Below are 24,886 nucleotides of genomic sequence, written 5' to 3'. Positions count from 1 at the left end.
TTCACCCTATGCATGAATGGATTGATTGAGGCTCTAGCTGCCTGCAATTGTGATCCTCCAAGATTGCTGGACACACAGTTGCATCTTTACTATTCGCTGACGACACCCTACTCATATCCAAGACACTGATGGGGCTTCAAAATCTATTGAATTGATTCTTAGCATCTTTTGAGAAATTTGGGTTGGAAGTAAACGTTGCAAAGACTACATTTATGACATTCAACCCACACAAGGGTTTCCGAGGCAAGATCAAATTGAGTGACACCTTTTTGGAACAAGTAAAACAATTTGGCTACCTGTGGGTAAGCTTCACAAACACTTTATCATGGGTACCGCAAATCACTGAGAGCCAGCTTACACTTCATGTAAGCTTCACCTTAGTCAAAAAGTTGAAAACATCAAACTATAGGCCAGTTATTCCCACCACTGAAATTCATCGGGCTAAGGGTATCGGAACCATGCTATATGGCACAGAGATATGTGGACCTAATAATGTAGGGGCCGTTGAAAAATCTGAGAATATCTTTCTGTGGTTGGGTCTTCAACCACCCCGGAATGTGCCATTAACACCCATTTGCTTGGATCTTGGTCTTAAAAATATAGTTCACGTGGAAGCATTTAGACTTCTAGCTTACTGGATCCAAGTTTGGTCTAATAATTCACCACTCCCCCTGAGACACTCATTCCTTGATGTGATTGCACTTGACATGAAATCTATTAAAACATGGATGTTTAGAATGGGTATGAGTGCAGACTGGACCAACCCTGACAGTATTCAGAAAAAAATCTTGAGGTGCTCAAAAAAGAGATACTGGCACTATATTAGCGGACAGTGGCTGAGCCGTAGTACTACTGGGAAGGTGGCAGGAAGGTGCCTGGATTTTAAAGACAATATGTATTGTAAGGAATTTTTTTAACAAATTGAACCCCCTCAAGCAAAGTCTTTGTATTTGGAAATTAGATATGGTATTCTGCCAATTAATGCTTTTAGCAGCAAATGAATGGAAGGGTTGTAAAATCTCCTAAACTGGCCAGGGTCTGCTCTCTGCCCATGCAGCTCCGACGTAGCCTCCCCTGCCGCTGCCCCAGACACCTCTATTCTGGTAGCTGTTCAAGGCCCTCCTCCACCCGCAGGCTCTTGCCTGCGCCTCATCCCTAGTGGTCCAGTGGGAGAGCCTTGCTCTTCTGCTGCTCCACTTCTGTCTGTCTGCCTTTGTTGTGCCCGTTTTTTGTTTGTGGTGTCTATTCCTGTCTTTACTGCTTTTTTCACTGTAATTTCTGTGCCTGATTCTGTTTCTTTCTGCCCTTCCTTGTTTTTTGTGCCTGTGCCCTCGTTCTCCTCCCTGCCTGTTCTTGCATCCCTTTTTCCCACTGCTGCCCCCTCGCGGCCCCTCCCACTGCCATTCTTGCACCCGCCTCCCAACTGTGCTTCCTTCCCCTGCCCTATTTAATGCTGGCTGTGCGTGGCCACACCGCTGGTGCACTAAAGGCAAGTCCGTCTGCTCCCGTTTGTGACCCGACCGTGACCAGCGCCAGGAACCCTGTATCTCTCACCATCCATCTCACTACCCACGGACAGTTCTACTGCCGTCACTGCCACCATACCTTCACCACCGCATGCACCCACACAGCCACACCTCTCACACTGAACGCCAACACCTCAAAAGCCCTGAAATGCATCCTCCTCAATGTGCGCTCCCTGCACAGACATGCCATAGAGATCTGGGACCTCGTCGACACCCTCTCACCAGATGTCACCTTCTTCACAGAAATCTGGACAAACGCCTTCTCCGCCCCCGACATCACCACCACCATCCCTGTTGGATACAAGATACAGAGGAAGGACCACCCCAACCACCCAGGGGGAGGACTCACTATCGCACACAAGAGCTCCCTCCGACCCTCCACCTCCATCACCAGCGACTCTTTCCCACCATCGAACACCTGCACTTTCAGATCCCGACCAGCCCTAGAACCACACTTTGCGGCATCCTCACCTACAGACCCTCCGTACCTCGTGCTCCATTCACCACCACCATCGCTGACCTCATTGCCCCCCACGCCATCATCTCCATGGACTACATACTCATTGGAGACCTAAACTTCCACCTCAAAAACCCCAGCCACCCCAACTCCACCACCTCCTGGACAACCTCGCTAACATCGGACTGAAACAGCTCATCACCACACTTACCCACAAGGCAGGACATACCCTGGACCCCATCTTTGCAGGAGGTAACAACATCCACTTCAGCCACACCACGCTACCCCCATGGACGGACCACCACTGCATATACTTCCACGTTGACAAACCCACACTGCCCAAACCTGCACCGCGCCCTCCACAAAGAAACTGGAGCAAAGTCATCAAGGAGCAGCTCAACTCCACCCGAGACTGAGACCCCGTCACAACCTCGACCAATGCCAACCTCGCAGCCAAGGAACTCCACAAATGGATCTCCAACTGCCCAGACGACATTGCACCCCTACCACCTAACCCCGACAGACAGTGCCCCAGGAAGGCCACATGGTTCACTGCTGATCTCCAAGAATCCAGACGCACCTGCAGACGCCTCGAGAAGAACTGGAGAAACAGCAAAACTTCTGAAGATCGCATCACCCACAAGAACGCCATGATGGAACACCACCAACGCATTAGATCCACCAGTAGGACCTTCTTCCAAGACAAGATCCTCGCCAACTCCAGCAACTCAAAGGAACTTTTCAGCATCATCCAGAATTTCAACTAGCCCCCCAGCAAAACCATGGACATCACAACTTCCCAGGACCTCTGCAACAAGTTTGGATCCTACTTCCATCTGAAAATCAAGGGCCTCTACAACAATTTCAATGACAAGACTCCTGACCCCGAAACCACATCCTCCTCCAGCAACACCAGCCAGCCCACCATTTCCTCCTGAACCCCAGTCACCACGGAAGACATCACCTCAAGTATAAAATACATCCACTCAGGAGCCCCCATGGGCCCCTGCCCGCTGCACATCTTCCACAGAGCCGCCATCACTCCTGGACTACGAAACACAATCAACACCACCTTCAAGACCGGCATCTATCCAGACAACTGGAAACATGCAAAAGTCAAACCCCTGCTCAAGAAGCCCTCAGCAGATCCCATGGACCTCAAGAACTACCGACTCATCTCCCTCCTCCCGTTCATAGCCAAAGTCACTGAGATGACCGTCAATGCCCAGCTGACAAGATTCATCGGAGAAAACTCCATCCTCGACCCCTCCCAATACGGATTCCACAGCAAGCACAGCACAGAGACCGCTCTACTTGCCACCACAGATGACATCCGCATGCTCCTCGACCAAGGACACACACCGGCCCTGATCCTACTTGACCTCTCTGTAGCGTTAGACAGCGTCTCCCACCGCACACTCACCACCAGACTCCACGATGCCGGAATACAGGGGACCACACTCGACTGGATCCGCTCCTTCCTCATCGGCAGAACACTAAGCATCAGACTGCCACCCTTCCTCTCCGAACTGACGGAAATCAACTGCGGAGTACTCCAAGGATCATCTCTCAGCCCCACGCTCTTCAACATCTACATGGCCCCCCTAGCTGCCATCGTCAAACAGAAAGGACTCAGCATAGTATCCTATACCGATGACACCCAGCTCATCCTCTCCCTCACCAAGGACCCCATCACTACTAGGCTCAACTTTGAGGAAGGAATGAAGGATGTCACATCCTGGATAAGCAGCAGCTGCCTGAAGCTCAACTCAGAGAACACAGAGGTCCTGGTGCTCGGATCCTCCCCCTCTGCATGGGATAACACCTGGTGGCCCACCTCCCTTGGCAGCCCGCCACCCCCACGGACCCTGTCCCCAACCTCGGCATCATACTCAAGTCCTCCCTCTTCATGACCCGACTGGTCAACGCCGTCACCTCCAGCTGCTTCAACACCCTCCGCATCCTCTGAAAGACCTTCAAATGGATCCCCCCGAATCAAGGAAGACTGTCACCCACGCACTCATATCCAGCAGACTGGACTACGTAAACGTCCTCTATGCCGGGATCAACAGGTCCCTGCTCTGCAAACTCCAGACCATACAGAACACTGCAGCCAGACTCGTCCTCGGCATACCTCGACATGAGCGCATCACCCAACACCTGCGGAATCTCCACTGGCTCCCCATAGAAAAGAGAATCTCCTTCGACATACTCACCCACACCTACAAATGCCTTCACAAAACCAGACCTAAATACCTGAACGAGAGAATCTCTTCCACGCACCCAAGCAAAACCTTCAATCTGCCCACCTCACCCTCGCCGAAATCCCACGGATACGCAGAGCCAGAACAGGGGGATGACCTTTCTCCTATATCGCGGCCAAGACCTGGAACAAGCTCCTGATCGACATCAGACCTGCCCCCTCCCTGAACATCTTCGGGAAGGCACTCAAGACCTGGCTCTTCGACTGAACGGAGCTGCTTACACCCCCCCCACGCCTTGAGTAGTGTGCTTACAATTCCCCTGATTGGTTGATTGATTCATTAATCAGCCCTGAAAGAGAAGAACATTTTTTATTCTTCTGTCCTAGGTATAAGGTCATTAGGAGAACTTAGTTAATCCTGATCTGTTGCACTTTATCCATGAAACACCTGAGAGACACTAATAAAATTCTCAGACGTGATAGTACAGAATGGTTAATCTTTGCGCTATCTAAATATTTGTTATATGATTTGCGGCTGAGATGGAAGAATCTGTAATTATTTGCTAGGCCATTTATCTGATCTTTGGCTGTTTATGAATTGTATTCCTATTTTCATATTTTATTATCGATTGAATATTAGTAATGTCCATAGATAATTCAAGCTTTTTAGAATGTTAAATCAATGATCAACTCAAAGGATGTTTCCTGTGACTGTAGAGTATGATCAGAATTCTTGTACATGTATTTTAGGAAATGTAAGTAAAAAAGCACTTTGGTATTGTTCTTAATGAACTATGTTAAGTTATTCCAATTGGAGAATATTAGTGTTTGGGTCTTTCAATAGCTACATGAGAGAGCTAATAAATAAAATGAGAGTGCCTTTAAAAAGATTCCTTGTTCTTACATTACAATGAGCATAATGCAAACGACATTTAACATTGTCCATTAACCCCTTCCATGCTCATGACGGAACGATTCCGTCATGAGCATCGGTTGAGCTGTGCTCATGACGGAACCGTTCCGTCATGGCCCCGCCCGCGCTCGAACCCTTCAGCACCGCGGGGGAATCCGCGCAGCGCTGAAGGGGTTAAGCAGTTGCTAAAGCTTGGGTTTCAAAGCTGCTAAAAATTGAGGAGTGTGCACTATGTGGAGTTAAATCGCACGTGAGCACTTTACAGTTATGCCATTTTAGGTACCTCGCTTATGAACTAATTAACCCATGTCTAAATATGTACAACCAGTACATAGAGAAATTGCATTTCTACATGGGTGTATAGCTGTGACCAGATGTGATTTTACTGTTTTGTTATATTTATGTGAAGCTGTGAACAGATGTGATCTTACTGTTTTGTTATATGTATATTGTACTTCAAGCCGGAAGTGTTGGCAGCCATATTGGGACTTGGCTTCAGCTAAGTCCCAGAAAAAAGTTTTAAAAAAAGAAAAGGGGTCAGGGTAGGAATACCCTGACCCCTTAGCTCTGGTTGTGGGGCGCCCCCTGCTTGTTTTTGAAAAAGCCCCCGGATGGGCCTGGACCCAGGGCATCGTATAAACAATGGTGGTGGGTGCATTTTCCTAAGGATCTTGGTGCCCTGGGGACCATCACCTTCCTGGGGCTTTATTTATCACAAAGGAGGGGGGCACACAGGCTCCCCTCCTAAGCCCCAGGGGCCACCACCTCCCCAGGGCTAAAGAAATATGAATGGGGGCCACAAGGAGCCCCCAGGTCCCAGGGACCGCCACCTCCCCAGGTACAAATATTTTAAAAAACAAGGGGTGAGGGGCCACGTGCCCCCCCCGGGCCCATAGGGCCCAGGGGATCACCACCTCCCCGGAGCCAGCCCTGTACAGTAATGGAGGAGGCCACGCAGCCCCCCTCATGGAGCAATACATGGCCCTGGGGACCATCACCCCCAGGGTCGGCTCCTGCTATGTCTCATGGAGCCCACCCCTGGGACATAGCTGTTTCCTTTTGATTGGCGGGAGGTGTGACAGCTTCCACCAAGGAAGAGCAAACACTCCGGTTCCAGCAGGAGGGAGCTGTCAAAGTGCTTGCAACCGTTGAAAGTGGAGGTTTCATCTCTTTTCCTGCCTTCAGACATGCTCGCAGGGAAAGAGATGAAACTTTTGATCTTGCACACAGGGAGGTGCATTTCCATCAGCTTCCTGTGTGCCATAAGTTCCCTCATGAGGTGGTAAGCCGGCTAGGACCGCACGACCTTGAGGCTCTCCCTCTGGTTTCCATCCTGCACTCTGGGTGGCTTGGTTGAGCTCCAGGGCACCCAAGAGACACGGTTGGAGTCGGGGTCCTCGCGGCTGAAAACAGCCAACAAGGGAGGAGATGTGGCCCCTCTCCCCTATTGAATTATTACTGGGCCTTGGGAAATAGGGTCTCCGGGGCCGAAATTGACCCAGGGATGGAGGCTGCATGGGACCCTACTCATTCAGATAATGCTGGGCCTCAGGGGATGGGGTTCCTGGGTCAAAAACGGCCCTGGGAATGGGCTGCATGATCCCTCATCCCTGTGAAAAACAGAGGGCAGAAAAGCAAGCAGAATAGGCAAAACAGAGGGCAGAAAAATTATTAGAAAAGGCTAAACAGAGGGCAGAAAAACGATTTGAAAAAGACTCATGTATCCACTCACAGACCCACACAGACACTCATGCAACCACTCACAGACCTACTCAGAGACTCACACACACCTACTCACAAACCTACTCAGACACCCACACACCCACTCATAGACCTACTAAGACACTCACACACCCACACATAGACCAAGTCAGAGACTCATGCACCCACTCACAGACCTACTCATAGACTTATACACCCACTCAGACACAGGCATCCCCTCACACACCCAATAAAAGAGACACACACCCACTCACAGAGCCATTCAGACACTCATGCACCCATTAGCAGACCCACTCAGAGACTCGTGCACCCATTCACAGACCTACTCAGAATTCATGCACCCACTCACTGACCCACATAGACACTTGCACACTCACGTAATGACCAACTCAGATACTTTTGCACCCACTCACATACCCACTCAGACTCATGCAACCACTTACAGACCCACTCAAAGAATCACTCACTCACAGACCCACTCAGAGACTCATGCAGTCAATCTCAGACCCACTCAGAGACTCATGCACTAACTCACAGACTCATTCCTTTGTGAAGTAAGGGTGACTGTTTCTGGAAGTCGTGATGTCACCACACTCTGGGATATGTGGTAAGCAAGTGCCCTCGAGAAGCTTCCACCTTCTCAGGAGGTAAAAACCAAGGGTGTAAAAAAATCTCTGTGCTGGTTGAAGACTTCAAAAGACTGAAAAAGTTAGGAATCCAACAGTGGAATTCTAAAAGAGTGAGAGTCAGGATCGGCAATTGGAGAGAATGAGGAAACTACTGAAGGAACACTGCTCTGATCCAATACACCCTCCAACCACAATACAACCCTTATATAGTAACAGATCAGGAAAAGGAAATGACCTCAAATACCACATGAAAGAAAACTTAACATGTATGAAAAATCAGGTAGGAACCAATGAAGAAACAGCCATGCTGAAAAAGTACAAGAAAAGAGAGCAAAAAGCTGAACTTGGGCTGAATGCAGAGCAGTTTTAAAAGGCAGTTGCAAACCATGAGGCAGGTAATTGCCATTTTTGTGTTGGAGGAGACGAGAGCAGTAGCCAGGAACTCGGGAACTCAAGAAAATGCAGCCTCATGTGAGTGTACCACACAGCCCGCAGCTGTGGGCTTTTTACAGTGAGCCCTGGGAACTGCTGGACCACACTAGGTACTATAGTCCTCGGGTGTTTACGCAGCAGAGACACTGTGGAATTAATTCACACATCAATTCAACTAACACAGTCTTTTTTAGACTGTTAGGTGGCAACCAAGGCCAACCGAAGGTCTTTTTCCATGGGCTTGGTGCACATTTTATCACAGGTTAAATAAAATGCCCTCTGATAAATGTACGGATTCCTCATCCTAACAAATACCTAGATTATAATTTACAGATAAATCAATTGCAAATGACCCGAGTACCTTTCTGAAAAACTATACATCTCCAGCAATCTCCACACTACTTGTTTACGCCCTGTGCAAGGACTGGAGCTCCAGACAGCATACAACAGAACATTTTAAAATCCAAGCCTTACCACTCTATCCTCCCAGATTCTAGAACAATTTACCTCAACACTAACGTGTCCCACATATTTTCACCAATCGTCCTAATGTTATCTGATGCATTGCCCTTTGATATTCTGATCCTCACTCTTTTCATACATCCAGCCCACTTAGGTCAACTATTATTACCCGTCTACTAAGATTCAATGGATGTACATTCTTACCACAGTCACTGCTGTGTATGCCTGATCGAATCTTGTCTTCGCCCGCTTGCTAAGTACAGGCACCATTACTCCAAGGAGCTAAGACAGCATTTTATAAATTTGCTAAATAAAAATAAGATTAACTTTATGAGTAGTAGAACATTCACAGATACAGTAACAGATGATTCTTCTCGGATGTTGTGTCTTAAAAGCACAGTGGCATATGCAATGTCAATCCCTAACATGTCTGTCACAAGTTGTTTGATGTTTAAATATATTTTCCCTATACTTTACAATGCGGGGATCTATGGCTCAACTGTGAAGTCTCCCTATGGAACAGTATAGAGTAAAATTCAAAGTTTTTTAAAAATAAAAATAATTTTCATGATAAATATTTTTGTAAATTAATGTTATACATTTATTTTAAATATAGCGCTACATAAAAAAACACAACACTATTATCTTTATTTTCAATTAAATATTTATTTAATAAAACTATAATAAAATGAAAGTATCTTTCTGACGCTTAAATTAAAAATATATTCTCACATAATTATTTTTAGATATTACATATTTTTTATTATGCATTATTAATTCAAAGTGATGTATAGAATTTAATAAAAGTAATTTATTATATTTTGGGGAAATGTATTGCTTCTTAAATACAAAAAGGGTTATTTATTTATTTTTATAATTGAATAAAAATATATCCGCTTGATAAACTGCTTTTAACATTAATTTGAATTAATTTATATTTTTCATTATTTAAAAATATGTAATGTAACACTCTTTTCCCTATGGGGTTTTTATTTTATGTCTCTTACACCATTCTTAGGTCTGACATTAGCCAAGACCTTTTGATTTTACAAAAATATGTATAATATACTTACATGTAGGAACTTTCAGCCCCCCTCTCTTCATCCATTGGTCTGTTGTTTTGTCATTCACATTTTGTTCCCACCCACTACAGCATATAGAATGGGCAGTGGGTCAGCCTACTTAAGTAACTGGTTAACTTAACTTTGAGTGACTTCATTTTGCTGTTTCTCAAGCAGCAGATCCGCATATAAGCTAGTTTGCTTCAGTTTCAGTGTCAGTGTTATAATTACTTTAGTCTTTCCCTCTGTGTTTAGAGCCTGATGTGATAGCAAGACGCTGCTGTTGTCAACACAGGCCACATTCCCTCTCTATCGTGCCCTATCTCCTGCCAATGCTGTTGTAAACTCCTTTTGGAATATTTTGTTTTTCTGGGTGCTTCTATTTTACAGCATACATGATGCTGCCCATTTGAAACTGTTCTGAATTAAGTTATCCTCTTTTGAATTTGTCCTTCTTTCTATTTCCTTCATTCCTTCTTTTTCCTTATTTCTTTTATCTTCTTTCTCCTTCTCTCTATTCCTTCTTGCCTCATTTTTTCTTTGTTCCTTCTTTTTCCTTCGTTCTTTTTTCCATCTTTCTTTTCCTTCCACCTTGCCTTTTTTGCTTCTTTGTTCTTCCTTCCTTCTTTCTTTCCTTTTACTTCCTTCCATCTTTTTCTTTACTTTTTGCCTTCTTGCCTTCTTTTCCTTCTTGTCTTGTTGTTTCTTCTTTCATTTTTCTTCTTTCCTTTCCTTTCCTTTCCTTCTTTCTTTTTCATTCTTTTTCTTTCTCTTTCCTTCTTTTACCTTCTTTCTTTCTCTTTCCTTCTTGGCTTCTTTCATTCCAGTCTTCTTTTTCCCTCTTTCCTTATTCCTACATTCCTAATTGCTTCTGTTTTCCTTTTCCTTCTTTCTTTCTTTGTCTCTTTTCCTTCTGCTCTTCTTGTGTCCTTTCCTTTGCCTTCTTTATTCCTTATTCTCTTTTTTCTTGTCTTTTCTTTCTTTCAGAGACTGATTGACTTTTTTTAGGGGTGTGTTAGCCAACAACTTTCGATGTGTAAAACATAGTTACTTATAGAGGCGCTGCTTCCTCCATTAATCTGTGGTTGGTGTCATTGACATTTTTCATCTACTCACCCCAGCATGCATTAAAGGGCAATGCATCAACCCACTTCAGCCATTAGCTGACATCACTATTAGTAACAGCATGCCTCCCTTTCACAAGGAACACATCTACATTCAAAGTAGTTCCCTTCAGTGCCAGATAGTACTATGGTAATGTGTGTTTTTGAGCCCCAAAAAATCTCTTTTTTGCTTGTAGCAATCGATTTTTTTTAGATTGATGAGGGCCCAGCATAATCCCAATCAGTAACGTTTTGCATAAACCATGACAAAACAAAACAAGAATTGCCAGAAGACGCCAGACCTATCGGCTTTGCCAATGTTTATTTTAATGGGAAGAGGTTGCAACACCAGTGGTTGGCCATGAGTGGTGCTAGACTAACTCCATCCAACTCTGCGCTGAAGTACTTAAAACTATTTCCGGTCCCTTTTTGGCTGTAATACCTATATAAGTGCGGTTTGTGAATATCAATGAGCTTGCTCTTTTGTGGGCGTGTTAACATCCCTTCCTAATTCCTTCCCTGTCCTTCTATGAAACACACCTTACTCCTCCATTTACCCCTCCCCTTTATTCATAAGTATTCATAATTATACTCCTCTGTGTCCCCTCTCCATCCACTACCAAAACGTATATGGACGTATGTGGTGTCTGGACAGGGATACAGGTATAGGAGAGGCGTTTGTGTAAACTCCACACCTAGGTTTGTGAATAGCGGTTTCTAGCCAGTCTAAGTATACTACAAAATGCAGTTTGTGAATAGACCCTCCTGGATTCCATCAGAGCGTAAACCTTCCAAATATGCACATCTATAAACAACATGCTTGCAATAAACACTGCATTAATCCATTAGGATCTGTGTATACATTAACAATGTGTCTTTATTCCTCTTTTACGGTCTTGATATACAGCCTAGTTATATGTGCTGCCACCTTCACCGACTCAAAAAGATACAACTGGGTCTAGGAGAGACAGGAAGCCCACGGTCCAGTTGTGAAGCTGCAGTGGGTGGGCATGTACCTGTTCAACCTCCTAGCGCCAGAGTCAGATCAAAACATCAAATGCCATCTGGAATTTACGGTCTGGAGGCAGCAATGTGGGAGGTGTGCAGAGATTACCATAGACATTCCACTCCTCCAAATTTATCATACAAATGAAAACACACATGGTCTTTGCCAGCAGCTTGTGGGAATGTTCCACTCTAAGTCACAAAATGATTAATACTGCTGCATCTGTTTTCACTGCTCATTCGGGCTCGTCACACGTACTGCATTAGGCTTTTATAAAACAGCTAGCACTATCTTCGGATTTTATTTTTTCGTAATTTGTAAGGGAAACCGCTACTGGGACTGGAATCTGCGGTGTTTGCAAGTAAAAAACAAGCATTTACAATGCAATAGTTCTCGCATTATTAAGGTTTGAGCCTTTCATTAAGTTAAAGCCATTTGTTTTGCTATACAATACCATTAGCAAAGCAAATTACTTTAACTTAATCAAAGGCGAGACCTATTGCACTTTCAATGCTTGTTGCTGTTGCAAACCATGAGCCAAATGATTCTCAACAAAATGGGAGTTGAGCCCATCCCGAGACCCCTCTTCTTTTCCAGAGTAAGGTAGAATGCTTTGATGCCGAAATACCTCATTAAACCAATGCGTAATATGTAAATGCTTAATGCTTGTAAACACCACTCTCTGGGCCAGATGTACAAAGACACTGGTTGGAAGAAGTGATTGCAAATGTCCCATTGACTTTTGCAACGTGTATCAAGTTTTTCACACACCTATGCATTATTACGATTTGCAAAATCATAATTCGCAGGAAGTCACAGAGCAACCTGCGTAATGAATAAGCAGTCACGGCACTCCAGCAGGGATGGTGGCCTGCAAGGAACAGCAGATTCCAAATGGAAAACATTTTTTTAAAGCACTACATGTGCCTTACAAGAACCGGTGCTGCTGTAAAAAAAAAAAAAAAGAATCCATTTGTAAAAGCATCAGGGGGTGAAGCTGGAATGCATACCTCTGCCTACTCCCCTTGAGGCTGTCAAGATGATTTGTAAAAGGGAATGGGTCCTTTGAAGGTCCTTTCCCCTTCGCGGATCAGTTACAACCACCTTTGAGGGGTTGGTAAATGTACAATATTTTGCAAGCACATTTCAGGTCTCAAACCAGTGATGCATGGAATACTGATTCACAATTGGAAGTTAAGCCTTGTGTATGCGGCTTCCAAACTGCAATTTGGTTTGAGTTGAACCCATTTCACAAGCCGTAAAAACCTGTCTGACTTATATAACGGCTTTTGTAGATTTGAGACAAGCATTTGCAGCTTCAAACCCTGTGATTTTTGCGAATGACAGATTTTCCGATCACAGGAGCGGCCCGTGCAGGTAAGAGCGTTGGGGGGCGGGGGGGGGGGGGGGGGTCCACCAGACGACCACGAAGGGAAATTAAATAAATAATTAATGTTCCCTCTTCGTCGCCTGTCGAAATGCCTCCCCACCCAGCCCCACTGATCTTACCCTCACGGGTCGCGGCTGTCCAATCGCAAAGTTGCTTAGTACATCAGGCCCCACTCTCCACGACCGGCTGGGGCCAGAGCTGAGATGGCAGGACAGCCGATGGGATCCCTGCAAGGGTTGACGGACAGAATATGGACAGCCAATGGGAATCATGCAAGGGTTGACGGACAGAATATTGTGTCAAAAACATCGAGAACTGAGATATAGAGAAGGTATGTTGAGTATTGACTTACTATTCTAAACTGCACATCTCTGTACTTTGAAGATATATAGATTGTTAAAGGTACATATATGTGGAGCTATATGTTGTAAAACTTTGCTCACACATAGAAACTTACCTTCATGATATATTTGTCCTCAATATGATTGACACCAGATTTTATCCAAACAATATTTTTTTCCTGATATTTTATCTAAACACCATTACAAGCTACTTAACTGTTTATGAAAGCATGCGCAGACATAAGCAGGCACACATAAAATCACATGCTCTAGTACAAAAACACCCATGTACATACACACAAGTACATGCACATGCACATGCACACACCATCACATGTACAAGCTCACACAAATGCGGGCAAACACTATCATACGGGCACAGACACACACACACAAGCACACATACAGAAACATCCACAAGCACACATACAATCACATGCTCTAGAACAAAAACACCCAAGTACATGCACATACATGCACAAGCACACACAAATGTGAGCTCACACTCATACACACACACACAAGCACACATACAGAAACATCCACAAGCACACACAATTACATGCTCTAGAGCAAAAACACCCAAGTACATGCACATGCACACACCATCACATGCACAGACATGCACAAGCACACACAAATGCGTGCACACACTCTCATATGCGCACAGATGCACACACAAGCACACATACAATCACATGCTCCAGAACAAAATCACCCAAGTCCATGCACACACCATCACATGCACAGATATGCCCAAGCACACATAAGCACACATACAGAAACATCCGCGCGCACAAACACAAGCACACATAGAATCACATGTTCTAGTACAAAAACACCCAAGTACATGCACACACCATCACACGCACAGACATGCACAAGCACACACAAATGTGAGCACACACTTTCATATGCGCACAGATGCACACCCACAAGCACATATACAGAAACATCCAAAAACACAAGCATACATAAAATCCCATGCTCTAGTACAAAAACACCCAAGTACATGCACACGCCAACACCATCACATGCACAGACATGCACAAGCACACACAAATGCACTCACACTCTCATACACGCACAGATGCACACACACACAAGCACACATACAGAAACTACCAAAAACACAAGCACACATACAATCACATGCTCCAGAACAAAAACACCCAAGGACGTACACACAAGTACATGCACACACACACCATCACACGCACAGACCTGCACAAGCACACACAAATGTGCACACACACTCTCATACGTGAACATAAGCGTGAACACAAGCACGCATACAGAAACATCCACACGCACAAATACAATCCCATGCTCTAGTACAAAAACACTCAAGTACATCACACGCACAGACATAAGCACACATACAGAAACATCTGTGCGCACAAACACAAGCACACATAGAATCACATGCTCTAGTACTCTAGTACAAAAACACCAAAGTACATGCACACACCATCACACGCACAGACATGCAAAAGCACACACAAATGTGAACACAGTCTTTCATACACGCGCAGGCGCACACACACACGTGGGTCCGCACTCACCCCCTCATACACGCACAGACGCACACACAAAAGCACTCACATGACACATTTCTCCAGGACTGCCGCAGCATTGATGGCACATAATGGCAGGTTTGGACAGACTAATGAAAGACATCTGCTGCCGGTTCCGAAAGTGAAAAGAGTTCTCGGATTATTACCAGATAGAAGGGGGCGCGGGGTCACGAGCAGCGACGGAAGAGAGGGAAGATGAAAGACGCGAGGCAATAATGCACTCCTGCCTGCTCTCATCAGAGGACATTTCCTAGAACAGGCCCGCTGCAGTGGAGGCTGGGGGGTCGCTGTTGTTTAGCACCATCAGGGGTTCACTCTAAGCGCATCCCGGAGAGGTACTCTAGCACCCGCTACGCAGGCTACTTCAAGGTGCTTCCAGCACCTTCTCTCATTTTGCTTAGATCTTTTATAAATCCTCGTCCACATCCCTGTAACTGACCCTTCCTAGCATTCCGAACTCTGGCCATCAAATGATATTTTTCATTCAGCCGTGATGGAATTTCTTTGCGCGTGGTTTTTGTATCTAACATAATCCCTTCTAGCTGCGGAGATAATCTTTTACAACTCCAGGAGTAGCGCTGGTTCGCGTCTTCTGCCTTGTGCTGCCCTCCAGTAGCTGTTTGTAAACATTACACATGTAATTGTCCTGAATGCAGAGGTGCAGAGTCACTAACATAAGTACAAAGTAGTGAAGGTGCCGAGGAAACCAATAAACAGGGAGAGCTGACCGAGAGCCGAGCCAGTGGTGTGGCTCGACTCTTAGAGCCCATGCATGAGCCGAGGAAACTTTTATGTGATTCATACAACAAACATCACGTAAAACAAGATACAGACTCTTTCAAATTCAAACAAGCGGCACTGAAAGTGATCGCGAAAGCAATCGCTATTGTAAAAAAAAAAACGCCCACGAGGGGTGCACGCACCCGGCACGGCGAACATGTGTTTTCAATTATGACGCCCGTGTCTGGGCACGATAATTGAAACCACATGGCTTTTGGTGTGTGTAACAGACACCAACAGGCCATGAGCGGAGCAATGCGCCCGCCTTTGGCCTATTGCGTGCCGTCTTTCAGAAACACACGCACGCAAATTCCAATCACGAAAGCCAAAAGGAAAAGCACACGCACAAGCCTGTGCGATTCCAGGCTCCGTTTTCGAACCCCACACAAAAGGGCTCTCGTTGCGCGAGCCCTAACAATACAGGAGGGAATATTTAGGACACAGACTATGGAGACTAGAATATACAGAACCACAATATCGACAAATAAATATGCATATATTTTGTGTACCTAAAGTTTCTGACAATAAATCTGATGTAAATATTTGGAGATGGGTCAAATAATCCCCACACCATTTCTTATAAAAATTATATTTTTAGCGTGACGAAGCAAGTCAGTGCCCCCTTCCACTTCTAGCTAATGGGTGCGTATTACACCCAGAACTGCAGTGTATCACAGAGGGATTACCTATATTTTGTGTGGTCTAAAGGTCGCACTGAATGATAAGCACTTTTATTCTTATAATTTAGAGTAGCACTTTTCACAGCACGGAAATAGTCACACGCTCCAAAAAATAACAGTGGATAAGGTTCATGAATATGGGTTCTCTGTTAATGCTAAATTCATGCTGTACCCTGTAGGAACCATTAACGATAATGGGGCAACCCAGTAACCCTCAGAACCTGGGTAAGATAGTGTGTACAAAAAACAATGGTTCTGTCGGAAAATGAACAGGACTAACTTAATAGGTACTGAATACACTTTGGATTCTCAAGGGCACACACAGACCAAAAGAAACAGGACAGAATCCAGGTCACTTGATAGAATGATATTAATTAATGTATCAAAAACACCAAAAATATTTACAGGGTAATCCAACCAAAAAACACAGAATGTAGTGAAACAATTAGTGAAACGGTGATACTTAGCACAAAACACATCACATATAACGAATATGTACAATGAACAATACATAAAAAAATAATCAACAAACAAGGTCCTATTTACAATACATAAGCCACTTAAGGGTTCAAAGTTTCCTCGTTATCTAAGTGGATTTGCATGTGACGCATAGGACATGTAACGTCGACGTTTCGACCCTGGGATAATTGTGCCAATTATTACGCATCAGATTGGGTCTTCATCAGGACAGACGGGGTTGGGGACCTGTAAACGCAAGGGATATGGTGTCAGGGCCATGTGTGTGTTACATGTAATGGAAATAATTAATTTCCCAATTACCATCAATTGTCTCACCTGGGGAACCAATTTAAATTGTAGGAAAAGGATTCCTGTTGTCGCAAATGCAGATGGCCAACATCAAATGTTGAAATACTAGTTTAATCCTGCAAAAGATTAAAGGGGAGGAACTGATGTAAAATCTGGACAGGTTGCGTTGGAAATGGTGGAAACATACCTGTGTGCACAGGAGAAAAACGTACCTTTGGGACGAAGATATGATTTGGAAGGAGGAGTGGTGCTGTCTCTACAATCGCCACAAACTGAAAAAACAAAGGGCAAAGGGGTGTCTGAGTGATTAAGGAAGATTAATCATTTAGGAATAAGACGCCTCTATCAATATAATCTACTCGTGAAAAGACGAATAATTAAGGAAGAGGAAATTGAAGTACATGCGGTGGTCAAGATCAGGAAGTAATGTATATCACCCAAACACATGATCCTAAAGTTTTAGAGGTGACTGATGCCAAAGCGCAAGGTGTCACAATTATGCGTAATATTTATCAGACGCACACCGAATACTGAATTGTTGGAGGTGCATAATGTCAAAAGCGCAAGCTATCACAATTATGGTCGGGCGTGAATGGCCTGATATCAATATATGAGTAAAGTTGGCTTGGTGGTGGGTATTGCCATGTATAATCTTTTACTAAACCAAGTCCGTGATTGCAAATGCAAAGGACAAATATATCACGGCGTATATTAGTTAATAACAAACGGTGTTACCGTGTAAAGATATTGTAACAATTATACTGGGGCGCGTAGTTGTAATCCCCCGTATACAGAATAATAAAAAAGCCAAAGGTGCCTTGTGCCAAACAACGCAAGATATCACAAATATGGTGGGGCGTGAGTATTTTAACTTTATAGTTTAACCTAATACCAATTCATGAGTAAAGACGACTATTGCCATATATACTTTTTAACTAGACCAAGTCTTTAAAAGCACCTCAAGAAATAAATCTATCGCGGCTTATTTAACAAGTGTTGTGGCCGTGTACTACGTTCAATCGATGAGTCAGACGGCGCGATGTCGACTTACTTGAAGTCCGTGAATGGACATCTGATTCCGTCTACGGCTCAGCTGCAACTGACAGCGAGCTCCCGCCCTGAGCTAACTATATGACGTGGTGGGAAGCCATGGGCGCGCGGCTGTTAGAATGAATCAGCAGAAAGTGGAAAGCCAGGAATGGAATTGAGGGCGGGCGCCAGCAGAGTGCTGACGAGCTGACGGGACCGACGTTAATTGGAACGGGAGGAAACACGCCGGAAACAAATTAATTTATGTTTATACAAGTTATGATGCCTCAATGTGGTAGTGAATGCTTGATAATTAACCTATTTAAGCATTCTTACATACATCGTCCATTTAGGAAAACGCGATGTGATTAATGCGGGAGTGCTGTGACCTGATTCAGAAGTCACATGAAAAATGTAATGGCAGAAGTTATAGTGAGCCCCATCCGTATGACAATTAACATATTTGAGCATTCTTACATGCAATGTCCCTGGTGTGCTGTGAAATTACCTTATAGCATGTTTCTCAAACGTGACATGGTTCTGAAATCACATGACAAGTGTGGTGGCAGAAGTCATAATACACCCCATATGTATAATAGGATGACACATTACTTTTTGAAAGTATATACATAGAGCTAGACTTGCACAAATCATATTTATAAAGGTCGCAATTAAGGGCACATATTTATCACATATCCAGAGATGTCACCACGAGATAAGTAGGCCTTAGCAAGAGTTACGCTAAGGAACGTAAACATAAACATAAACAATGCAAAATTACTTTATGTATGACTGTTGCTAAATCTTCAACGAGATCAAAAACAGAATTTAAAGTTTGCTCATTTGTAAACAAGTTTCCTCATGTTCATTCAGCCCACTGTTGGTGGCATCCAGAAGATGGATCCAACGACACTCTTTAAAGTTGAGAGAAGTGCCCATGTTACCACCCCTTCTGTGTAATGTGACCTTCTCAAGCACCCACCACTCTAGGTCTTGATGTGTATGTCTCTTGTTCGTGTAGTGTTCTACCAATGGAGCCCCAAGGGATTTACATTTGATCCTGCTCTGATGTTGTTGGATCCTGTTTTTCACTTTTTGTGTAGTCTGGCCTACATATATCAGTTTGCAGGGACATCTGATTGCATAAATCACGTTTTGACTGTTGCAATTTGAAAAGTGGTTCAGGGAGTACGTCTTTCCCAAGTGATCGAAGCTGGTACCCTCTTTGGTGTTCGGACAGACCTTGCAGTGACCGCATTTATGATGTCCATGAATTTGTGGTAGTTGTAGCATAGATCTTACATTAGGTGTTGGTGGGGGTTCCAGGTATGAGGATACTACAAACTCCTTAACGTTTTTGGCACGTTTGAACGCAAACTTAGGGACTTCAGGATAGCCAATCTCAGGGCCCACCAGATTCCAATATTTTCTAATGACTTTGTTGATCTCGTTACTTCTGGTGTTGAATGTAGTAACACAGATTAGTCGCCCCATTTCTTCGTTTTTGGGTTGCACCTCAAGGAGCGTTTCTCTGGGCCTGTACCAGGCCCTTTTTCGTGATCTGTTCAGCAAGCCTTTAGGGTATCCTCTCTCCCTCAGTTTGGCAATCAGAATGTCAGTTTCCTTGAAGTAGTCACTTCTTCTTGAACAGTTGCGCCTCAACCTTAAAAATTGTCCATACGGAAGATTGTCCCGTAGGTTTCTGGGATGGTGAGAATTATATTGTAACAAGGTGTTACGGTCTGTAGGCTTCTTGTATAGAGACATCAAAATGCTTCCGTCTTCCGCTTGTAAAGTCAAATCTAAAAAAGGTATTGATTCCCTGTGGTATGACATGGTGAATTGAATGTTATGATTCTGTGAGTTCAACCAAGCTGCAAAGGCTATTAGTTGATTTTCTGTCCCAGTCCATAGCATGAGGACGTCATCTATATATCTCTTCCACGCCGTGATGTTATCTAAGAAAGGATTCAAAGCCGAGTAGATGGTGCTATCCTCGAAATGATCCATATAGAGATTCGCTAAGCTTGGCGCGAATCCGGCCCCCATGGCTACTCCTCTACATTGAAGATAAAACTCGTTGTAAAAGATAAAGTAGTTTTTTTCCATCGCTATGTGAAGTAGTTTAACAAGGAAGTCTGTTGGAACCCAGTGTGGTCTTGGACGAGAGTTCAGTACCTTACTCATGACTTCTATAGCCTCATGTTGCGGTATGCTGGTGTACAGCGAGCATACATCCAGAGTTGCAAACAGTTGTAAGGAACAGTCAAAAGGTTGGCCTTCAAAAATTTGGATGGTATGCATAGTGTCCCTAATGAACGACCTAGTTTCCAAGACAAAAGGTTGTAAAAAACTATCAAGGTATTGGTTCAAGGGTTCTAGGATGGAGCCGCAGCCGGACACGATAGGTCTTCCGGGAGGTTTTGAAAGGTTTTTATGGACCTTAGGAATGGTGTATATTGTGGGTATTCTTGGGTCAGTTTTGTTGAGGAATTTGCTCTCAGATTCCGAGAGGAATCCCTGTTCAAGGCCGTAGGTTGTTAAATCACGGATGAGCTTAGCAATCTCCCTGGTAGGATCATATGAGATCTTTCTGTAACTGTCGGGACAGCTAAGTTGAGAATTGATTTCTTTTATGTAATCTTCAGTGTCTTGTACGACCACCGCTCCACCCTTGTCTGCAGGCTTAATTACAATCGACTTGTTGTTGTTTAATGTAGACAATGCAGACCTTTCTTCTTTGGTGATGTTGTGCTTGATGTACTTGGTGTTGTTAAGGATTTCCATTGTTTCAAACATCACCACTTTTTCATAAGCCAAGATCTTTTCATTCATTAAGTATGAGGCCGGTGTAAAAGTAGTGGGCGGACGGAATTCTGTTGCTGTAATGTTCTTTTTGTAACTGTCATTTTTCGCAAAGAAGTATTTAAGGCGAATCTTCCTGAAGAATTGTTGCAACTCCAGTTTGATGTTAAAGGAGTTGGGGACGGAGGTAGGAACAAAGGACAAGCCCCTAGCAAGGATATCGTGTTCTGCTTTGTTCAAAGTATACTTTGAGATGTTCAATACCGGGTCCTTTTTATTCGTGACAGACAGAGCGGCATTCTCCTGATGCACTGTTGGATCTTCAGTGTTTGAGGAGTTGTCTGGTATAGGAATTACCACCGGTAGGTCTGACGTCTGGTGCGGATCTCCCCGTGATTCTGTTGAGCTTGTGCTTGGAAGCGAACCCGGGAGTTGCCCCGTTGGTTCCCACGTGTTTGATTCCATCTGGGCGGACGCCCCCAGTTCTGCTCTCGACTTGTCCAGGAGGGTTCCCCTAAAAAAGCCGAATTGGATGGTCCAAAATTGTCTGGGTATCTGGTGCGTGGTTGGTAAGCTGGACCTTGTTGGAACGATTGCTCAGGTGGCTGGAAATTAGTAGCCTCTGTGTATGGGCGGTTATCCGAACTTGTACTCGCTCTTTCAGAGTCGTTTTCTGAGCCACTCCCGAATGATGAGTTTGAGAAGGTGGCGAATCTCCGGGAATATTGTCTGTTCCGGTTGGTGTAGTACCCCTGCGAGTCTTGGATGTAGTAATCGTCACTCGTATAGGGGTATGTTAACTTTTTGTCATAGGCTTTAATGTCCTTGGCAAGTTTCTCAAGTTTCTTACTCAACGTGATGGTGTTAAATTCGGAAGTGGCCTTTTCTGCTCGTTCCAGAGCTTCTTTTGCGTTCTTCAAGCTCCTGTCTTCTAAGATCTCTTTCTTTAGTTCAGTTATCTCTACGATCAGTTTTTTCGCATACTCAAGGGCAGTTTCCACCCCAAGCACCATCCAGTGGCGGGAACAGTTGTTTGCCACAAAGCTGAACCCTTCACGGAATTTTGGAAGATCAATAAAAATGGCTGGCTCGTTACGGACCTGCAGTCCTTTTGGAATGATGTTGGCTTGCAAATACTTGGTTAAGAGATGTCCATGTAGTCTGGTTCGAATCAATTTCTTCTCCAATCTTTCCAGACGGGACAATTTATCATTCAAGGAGGTGTCAATGGGCGTTAGGCCAGTGCCCAGATAGTCAAATTCTGCTTGTTCTTGAATCAATTTATTTATATAATCCTCACTGTAGGACAATGTTTCTTTCTCTGACATAGTTTGTATTAGTTATGGGAAAGATCACAATAAATGTGTGAAGACCCTCGCAGGAAAAACCTGCACTGGATAACCATTAACGATAATGGGGCAACCCAGTAACCCTCAGAACCTGGGTAAGATAGTGTGTACAAAAAACAATGGTTCTGTCGGAAAATGAACGGACTAACTTAATAGGTACTGAATACACTTTGGATTCTCAAGGGCACACACAGACCAAAAGAAACAGGACAGAATCCAGGTCACTTGATAGAATGATATTAATTAATGTATCAAAAACACCAAAAATATTTACAGGGTAATCCAACCAAAAAACACAGAATGTAGTGAAACAATTAGTGAAACGGTGATACTTAGCACAAAACACATCACATATAACGAATATGTACAATGAACAATACATAAAAAAATAATCAACAAACAAGGTCCTATTTACAATACATAAGCCACTTAAGGGTTCAAAGTTTCCTCGTTATCTAAGTGGATTTGCATGTGACGCATAGGACATGTAACGTCGACGTTTCGACCCTGGGATAATTGTGCCAATTATTACGCATCAGATTGGGTCTTCATCAGGACAGACGGGGTTGGGGACCTGTAAACGCAAGGGATATGGTGTCAGGGCCATGTGTGTGTTACATGTAATGGAAATAATTAATTTCCCAATTACCATCAATTGTCTCACCTGGGGAACCAATTTAAATTGTAGGAAAAGGATTCCTGTTGTCGCAAATGCAGATGGCCAACATCAAATGTTGAAATACTAGTTTAATCCTGCAAAAGATTAAAGGGGAGGAACTGATGTAAAATCTGGACAGGTTGCGTTGGAAATGGTGGAAACATACCTGTGTGCACAGGAGAAAAACGTACCTTTGGGACGGAGATATGATTTGGAAGGAGGAGTGGTGCTGTCTCTACAATCGCCACAAACTGAAAAAACAAAGGGCAAAGGGGTGTCTGAGTGATTAAGGAAGATTAATCATTTAGGAATAAGACGCCTCTATCAATATAATCTACTCGTGAAAAGACGAATAATTAAGGAAAACATCTGGGCCCTGCCACCCAAAGCCACTTTGTGTGGCTTTAAGTTGATTTGTAAATACAAAGTAACGCAGGACAGCATAGCGCAGGCGTAGGGTTTCCGTGTGTTGCTTTGCATCCGGAGGCGCTCCATGGGTGCAGCATGGGTGTTCCCATGCATCAACAGATGGATTTTGATGCAGTGCCATAACCCCAAAGCAAACACAAGGAGATGATGGACGGAGCACTGAAACTTTTCAGACACTCACCCCCAGTCACAGATCTGGGTTGAATCCATCATCGTTGCATCAAAAAGTTACACCTCCATGAAGCAGGCATAACAAACAGAAATATCTTTATTTCTCTATCTTACTTCCTCTTTCTATGTGTGCTGCATTCTGCAGCACGCATAGACAGAAGAAATTACTTCTAACAATTGTTTTTGTGCAGGAAGGCGTCCCTTTCTGCACACAAACAATCCAGCCTGTAGTGCAGGCACCCTTACACTATTTGTGCAATGGTGCCTACGTTGACACTAGGCAGTACAGATATGGCGCAATTCTCCTGACTCCCTTTCATGAAACTCAGTGCAGCAACTATGCTTGCCGGCCTGCGTTGCGTGATATGTTACTAAATATGCCCCTTGATGCTAAGTGGGCCAAGGCTAACATGATGTTAGATCAGATAGTTACATGTTTGCCCTGGGTATTATTGAAGAAAGGTAATTCTTGATTTTCAATAGTTGATCCATAACCAGGAGTGAGATTTTCTCCTGTAGTATTTTATCATTGTAGAAGTCTAAGAAACAACAGGTAACGTCACTATTATATGATTATATATCTGAAATCTATTTGGGTTACATACACAAACCTTCATTGTGGATATTATATTTTAATATTATCAACTTTTTTTTAAAGGATAGGCATATTTTAAATCAGAAAGCTCCATGGGACTACTTTTCATTTGGCACAAACACTAGTGGGAAAGCTTTGCTCTCGCTTTTCTCATTCCATGTTTTTACTGCCACCTTCACTCTGTGGTTGGTGAGAGGAGGTAGAGCGCCTCCTCTGCCCAGTCTACCATGTAGTCCACAATTAAAACGGAATTGTTAGCAAGCCCTACAGTGGTCACATTTTATTTTTATTTAGTTCTCTCTAGCTTCAAAACTCAAAACATGGTTTTAAGTGGTCACAACAGTTCTTCAACCACAGCTCATCGAGTCCAGTCAGTGTTTCGTTTGTGTGCGCTTGTGGACGTGGTCTTAGAGTATTTATGAACTCCTTTTTGGATGTGCCTGTAAAGCCTTAGGCTTTCAAGTCAGTGTCTTTGAAATGAGGTACTGTGGAGTGTGCCATTTCGTCACATATATTTATCAACCTAATAATGTAAAAAATAGCCCCATTAATGCATAGACCCTTCGTGAGTGCTTGGGTTCAAGCCTTAAATTCTCTAAAGTACTATCCTGCAATTCAGCTGCAGGGTCATATTATGGAATCTTTGCTAGGTTGGAAAGTGTTCAGTCTGTAGCTGACTGGGTGATGATATTTTGGGAGGTATTTGGGGCCTAACCACATTTCCTGAATCGAGAACCCAGAGGGAGAAGGCCCTCAGCAGATGTTTGTGGTTCAAAATTGAGAAGGGTGGTAGTGGGCTA

This window comes from Triturus cristatus, chromosome 9 (genome assembly GCF_964204655.1).
Source record: "Triturus cristatus chromosome 9, aTriCri1.1, whole genome shotgun sequence".
Taxonomy (NCBI): domain Eukaryota; kingdom Metazoa; phylum Chordata; class Amphibia; order Caudata; family Salamandridae; genus Triturus; species Triturus cristatus.
The sequence above is the reverse complement of the archived record's forward strand: the minus strand, read 5'-3'. Positions refer to the sequence as shown.